At 36.9% G+C, this 7,289-nt stretch overlaps 1 pseudogene; it reads left to right on the forward strand.

Annotated features, from left to right (window-relative positions):
* The first annotated feature begins 811 nt into the window (after positions 1-811).
* Positions 812-1,545, forward strand: LOC110036303 (annotated as a pseudogene).
* Positions 1,546-7,289: the final 5,744 nt, after the last annotated feature.

Consider the following 7,289-nt stretch of genomic DNA (forward strand, 5'->3'; position numbering starts at 1 on the left):
CATATTTAGAGCCAAGTGGGTGAATGCAAAGGCAATAACTCTTGCCAGCTGCTGTGTCATGAAAATCTTGGGGAAATACCAGTTTGTGAGGGTCCTGTAAGATGTTTGTGGCTCTACCCACTACCCCAGCATAAGTAGCCCTTATCCACTGAGCATCACTATTCACATCAATGGGTGTGGCCATAGAGAAGAGAAAGTCTATCATAGTAGCCCCTAATCTAGATGTGATCAACCTGTCTCACACGAAAACCATGGAGACAAACTAAAACACAACAGCTGAAGGTAACCAAAGACAGAATACCCAAATTTTGTCACAAGTCCTCCTTAGTGACAAAAAGATATTTTTGAATCAGCTTCAAAAGAGTAGCACCACTCTTAAAAAGGCCAAGCCCAAGATTAGTAAGATCAGATTCTTCACCGGCAAGAACCAAGCAAGCAAACTAAAGAGATAGCAAAAACTACACCACAGGAGACCAAAGTATCCAACAAGGCTTAGCTCCAATGGAACAATAACTCTTTCAAATCTTCACACCCAGGAGAACTCAGAGTAAAAAACTTCCCCAAAAAGGTGGCCAAGTAGATGGAAGAACCCAACAGACCACCACTTCAGCTCTAACCACCAGCCAGCACCAGCAAGTCCTCATCCCACCAGAAACCCTAGCAGAGCTCCTCTTCAGCCGCCACCATGATTCTTATATATATATATATACAAGGTGGATAGTTGTTTATAGCATGACAAGGATGGAAACCCACCCTCAAAACCCCCTGACACTGTAGCAACCTGTTTCTGTGCTGCCTCAACGCCCACTTGATGGTGGAGGTGGAGGCGAAGGATTTGATTCCTGAATCCGTTCTAAAGAAGCAAAAGAGGGAAGAACAATGGGCTTGTGAGAAAACAAGAAAGCTTAAAGAGAAGCAGAAGAAGAATTGCGAGAACCGCAAGCTGATCTTCAAGAGGACGGAACATAATGCGAAGGAGTACGAGAATCAAGAAAAGGACCTAATTCAGCTAAAGTGTGAGGCAAGGCTGAAGGGATGGTTCTATGTGTGTCCCAAGGCCAAGATTCTTTTCATCATCAAAATCCATGGTATTATGCTATGCACCCAAAGACTCAGAAGATTTTATAGCTTTTGCGTTTGAGATAAACCTTTAATGGTGTGTTCGTGAAAGTGAACAAGGCCACTATTTACATGCTTTGGAGGGTGGAGCCATATTTTACCTATGGCTATCCTAATCTAAAAAGTGTGAAAGAAGAGATTTACAAGAGAGACTTTGGGAAATTTCAGAAGCAAAGGATTCCATTAACCAACAATTTTATCATTGAACAGGGTCTTGGGAAGCATAATTTTATTTGCATTGAGGACCTTATCCATGAGATTTTCACTGTGGGCCCTCACTTTAAAGAGGCCAACAACTTCCTATGGCCATTCAACCTGAAAGCACCACTTGGAGGACTAAAAAAGAAGAGAAATCATTACATTGAGGGAGGAGAAGCAGAGAACAGGGAGAACTACATCAATGAGCTGGTTAGAAGGATGAAATAGGTTCTAGTGATTCCGACATACATCCATTTTTGTTGTTTGAAATGAGACATCAAATTGTGTTGCAGTTTTGGTGCTTACATTTTTTTATACTTTTTAAATATCTCTACTTGCTGTATTATTGATTATATTTCAATTGAATTGAATTTCTTCTAATATATATATATATATACCACAACTTGTAGCTAGCACTCACTGTACATTTCTAGGCCTAGAACCAATTATAATTTTAAAAAATTTGAATTAAGTTAAAACCAATTAATTTATTTTTAGTAATCTTAGAGTTCAAATAAAGTTTCAAAAAAATTTTGAAAAGATATTCTCTTTTTAAAGTCCCATTTTTTTGCGTCCCAGACAATGGCGCCAAAAATACATAACATAAATATCTAACTTCTTAGATATTGCTGCAACTTGAGATACTAAGATGTTAAAAGTATCATCATCATGAATATTAGACACTCTTTTAGGATTTACCCTTTCAAAGGGCATTGAAAATTATTAGTGGCCATTTCATTAATTAAGGCATGAGCTTTATCAAATGATTTTGACATTAAGGATTGACCAACAGTAGTATCAATTATAGATCTAAGGGATCCTATTAATCCAATATAAAATCTTTAAATAATTAACCAGTCTAGTAAAACATGATGTGAAGACTACCTATATAGATCCTTAAATCGTTCCCGAGCCTCATAAATTCACTGCCCTACATACTGAATAAAATAAGTAATTTCAATTCTAAGCTTAGCAGGTTTTGAAAGAGGAAAGTATGTAGCCTGGATTTTTTGTCACATATCTCCCAAAGTTTTAATTGATCTTGGTGCTAATGAGTTTAGCCACATCTTAGGTTTTTCCCTTAAGGAAAAAAGAAAAAAGTCAAAGTCTAATCACATCATTTGATACGCTATCAAATTTGAATGTAGCAAAAAGTTCTTGAAATCTTACAAGATGTAAATTTGCATTCTTAGTTGGTGTTCCCCCAAACTGATTATTTTACACCATTTGTATTATTACAGCTTTAAGTTCAAATGAGTTAGTTTCTACAGCAGATATTTAAATATTTATGTGAATTTTATCTACCATAGGGTTTGCATAATCCCTTAAATGAGTTAGTTTCATGAGCTATTTGGAAAATTTTCATTACATAATTATCTAACTTCTTAGATGCAGCAACTTAAGATACTAAGACGGTAAAAGCAAGCATCATTATCATTAATACTAGCCACTCTCTTAGGATTAACCCTTTCTGAGGGCCATTGAAAATTATTAGTGGTCATTACTTCAATTAAGGCATGAGCTTTATCAAATGATTTTGACATTAAAGATCCTTCAGAAGCAACATCAATTATAGATCTAAGGGATCCAATTAATCCATTATAAATGTTTTAATAATTAACTAGTCAGCTAAAGCAAGATGTGGAAACTTTCTAAGTAGTTCCTTAAATCATTCTCAAGCCTCATTAAATTGAACCCCCTACATACTAAATAAAAGAAGTAATATCATTTCTAAGCTTAGCAGTTTTTGAAGGAGGAGAGTATTTAGCTAAGAATTTCTGTCTCATATCTCCCCAAGTTTAAATGGATCTAGGTACTACTGAGTTTAACCACATCTTAACTTTATCTCTTAGTGAAAAAGAAAAAATATAAGTCTAATCACATCATTTGATACGCTATCAAAATTGAATGTAGCACAAATTTCTAGCAAACTTGCAAGATGTAAATTTGGATCCTCAGGTGATGTTCCCCTAAACTGATTATTTTGCACCATTTGTATTATTGTAAGTTTAAATTCAAATGAGTTATTTTCTACATCAGGGTTTTGAATACTTAAGTCAATTTTATATGTCGTAGGGTTTACATAATCACTTAAAGGTCTTTGTAAATTTGGATGCTCAGTTTCATTAGTTAAAGTTTCATTGTTTTTTTGTGATGAGTTTGTCATTTATTGATAATTTTAAAGTTATTTTTGCTTTCAAATTCTTCTTATAGTTTGTTCTAATTTAGAATCATAGGGTACTACACCATCAGATCCTGAACTTCGCATGCAAAAGTAAAATTTAGAAAGTAAAATACTAAAGCAATCTAAATAAAGTAAAATTATATATATATATATATATATATATATATATATATAGTTGGAGAGTTAAGTACCCTCCCAAAAACATAAAATGGAAATAAAAAGAAAGGGAACACATAATGTTGGTCATGTGTTTGTATGAGCACAAAAAGAGCAATTACACACAAGGACCAGCAGTAGGCCTACAACTATGTAACTCAAAGCCTTCCCCCAAGGGTCTACTTCCCATATCAGTTACATACAATTGATATAGGGGAGTGCCAAATTATCTCAATTTAGCAGGAATTTTAGTTCAGGTGTAAGTGACAGCCAACAAAAACTTGTTCAGTGTTTCTACCCTGGGAGGCAAGCCAATGAGCTGGACTATTACCTTCTCTAGGAATGTGGTTGATATTGATCATGTATCTGGGTAGTAGGGCAGCTAAGGAGATTGTTCCATCTGAGATTGTTCCATCTGGTTATATTCCAAGGGGGGTCTCATCATGAAGGAGAATTTTAATGCAATCGGTAGAATCTGTTTCTATAATCAAAGGACCCATATGGCGGTAAGAAGCAATTTTGATGGCCCAGTAGATAACTATGAATTCAGCCTCCAGGGCATCTTTTGCCACAGCAGGAGCAGTGAAATATATAATGGGAGAACCAAGAGAGTTTCTGAAGATTCCCCCAATACCAGCATGACCCTTTGAGAAGCTGCCATCAGTGTTGACTTTCAACCAACCAGTAGGGGGGACTCCAAAGGATTAGTTTGAAATATTGAAGAAGAGGAGTATTGTTTCCTGGAGTCCAGTGCTTTATAAATAAGAGATACAATTCATAATCACAGATGTAGACCCTGAAAACTTCTCATCAATTTGCTGTGGTTTCTGTACATCCATATGAACCATGCCACAATACATGATATCACCCAAAGGTTGTTGTTATGCCAATCTGTCCAACTAGAAGAGAATTTATTCCAGCTTACATTCTGACTATTAAGATTCAGGAGCTTGATTAAACCAAACCAAATTTCTTGTGAGAGTTCACATGTGAAAAATAGGTGATCCAAGGTTTCTTCAACAACACAGCAAAGAGGGCAGATTGAAGGCCCTCTCAGCCCTTTCATATTTAAATATCATCTGCAGGAAGTAAGGAATGCCAAAGTCTCCAGCAGAAGAAGGACATAGAGGGAGTTAGGAATTTACCCCAAATGACTTTACCCCAAGGCATCTGGTTCCAATTAAGGAAATGATGGTAAATGTAGGCTGATAATTTCTGGGAGTAAGCCTGTTTAGTGATTATTTTGTCTTTGGGAATGGAAGAGATAGGAGTCTCCTTAACCCACCTCACCTGTTCACTGGTAAGAATAGTGTTCAGCATCCTGCAGTTCCACTGATTATCAGACCAAAAATCCCTGACTAGACAATGAGTGTTGGGATTAGGGTTGAGGCATTCAAGTTTCTCATCATTGCTGACCCAGTTATCTAACCAAAAGTTGATATGCCCATCTCCTAGCTCCCAAATGAAGAGTTCCTCATCTTTATTTCTGATTTTCAGCAGTCTTGTCCATTGTTTGGAATCCCCTATCCTCTTGGATACCACAAAAGGATGTAAAGATTTGCAATATTTCCCTTTTAGAAATCTAGCCCAAAGGATATCCTGGGAACTGAATCTGATCCATAATTTGCAAAGATTGATCAAACCCAGGTGTTGGAAGTCTTTAAAGCCCAGCCCACTAGCTTGTAAAGGTTTACATAATTACTGCCAAGGGAGCCAGTGAAATTACTTCCTTTGACCAGACCAGAGAAGTTTGTTGAAGATCCTTCCAATGGAATCTTGAGTACCCTTTTGCATGGAGAACATTTGAAGGACATAAGAAGGCATTGCAGTGAGAATACTCCTCAAAACTGTGATCCTCCCACCATTAGAGAGGAAAGAGTTAGTCCAATGTTCAAGTTGTGCTTTAATCTGATCAATGACATCTTGGAAATGTATTTGTCTAGTTCTGCCTTTGAGTAGAAGTATTCCAAGGTATTTAATAGGGAGGTTGGTATAGCAGAATCCAGTGTATTCAGAGATCCAGTGGTTGAGCTGAGATGAGGAGTTTTTATTAATAGTAAATTGACATTTTTGTTTGTTGAGTGCCATACCTGAAGTATACTGAAAGTGGAGAAGGCAATTATAGACCCTCCTGACAAAATTCTTGGCAGCATTGAAGAAAATAATAATGTCATCAGCATAAGCTAAATGGCTTATAAGGATATTAGATCTGTGATGGAAAGCCATATGAGGTAAATTAGAAACCAGCCTATTCAATTGTCTTGAAAGGTAGTCCAGAGCAAGTATAAAAATGGTTGGAGACAAGGGGTCTCCCTGCTTGATCCCCCTTGTAGCATTGAAGAAGCCATGACACTTGCTATTGATCAGAATTGAATGTGCATTGCATTTAAGCCATCTGTGTATCAAATTAATAAATTCTTCATTGAAACCTCTAGCAGAAAGAGTATCAAGGATGAATTCCCAATTAATGGTATCATAGGCTTTGCTTATGTCCAGTTTGAAAATCAAATTTCCTCCTCTACAATTACTGTCCAGATCTAGCAGGAGTTCCTGGGCAAGAAGTATGTTGTCAGTAATATTCCTCCCATTAATAAAAGCCACTTAGTTGTCACTAATGAGATGTTGAAGGTGGGGTTGCAGCCTAAACACAATGATTTTGCTGATTATTTTGGAGATCACAATGGTTAGGCTGATTGGCCCGTAATCCCCCCAAGTTTTCCTATGTTGATTCTTAGGTATCAGAGTGATGGTGGAGGCACTGAAATATTTGGGGGGTCCACACCAAGAAAGAAGTTTTGGACAGCAAGGATAATGTCTTGTTTAGTCCTATCCCATGTGGCTTTATAAAAGGTAGATGTCTAACCATCAGGTCCAGTAGTTTTGAGACCATCAATGGAATCTAAGGCTTGTTTTATCTCATCTTCCAAAGGGGTACTAGTGATATTTAAATTATGAACATAATGATGAAAGTTAGTGAACATCTCAGTTTCAAAAGGACTTCTACAATCCAGCTCATTGGTGAACAACTTTTGGAAATGTTGGACTGCATCATAAGCTATCTCATCAGCATTGATTAACTTCCTGCCATTGATATTGTTTATATTTAAAATCATGTTACATTTCCTTCTATGATTGATACAAGCATGATAGTATCTAGTGTTTCTATCTCCATCAGTAAATTTAGTGACAGCAGCTTTTTGTTTTAAGAAACATTCCTGGTATCTGATTTGTGCCAGCAGTCTCTCATTGGCATGGTGAACTTCATATTCAGAGTTCCTCCCCATTAGTAAGCCTTCCTCCAAGCTATGGACTTCTTTTTGGATGGCCTCCAACTGTTCATTAACATTACCAAATCTTTCCCAATTCTATTTTTTCAGATGAGAGGCTAAGTTCTTTTGACTTAACCATAATCTGATCCAGGGGTCTGCATGCAGGTTGGAATTCCAATTGTTTTCCACTTCCTTAATGAAATCATGATGTAGAGTCCACATATTCTGAAATCTGAAAGGTGTATGAGTTGGTCTAGTAGTATTCTGCATGGAGCAAAGGAGAGGTCTGTGGTCAGATCCAGCCATTGCAAGGTGAGTAACAGTAGAGAAAGGGAAGGTTTGAAACCAAAAGGAGTTGCCCA

The sequence above is a fragment of the Phalaenopsis equestris genome, unplaced genomic scaffold (genome assembly GCF_001263595.1).
Source record: "Phalaenopsis equestris unplaced genomic scaffold, ASM126359v1 Scaffold204869, whole genome shotgun sequence".
Lineage (NCBI taxonomy): Eukaryota > Viridiplantae > Streptophyta > Magnoliopsida > Asparagales > Orchidaceae > Phalaenopsis > Phalaenopsis equestris.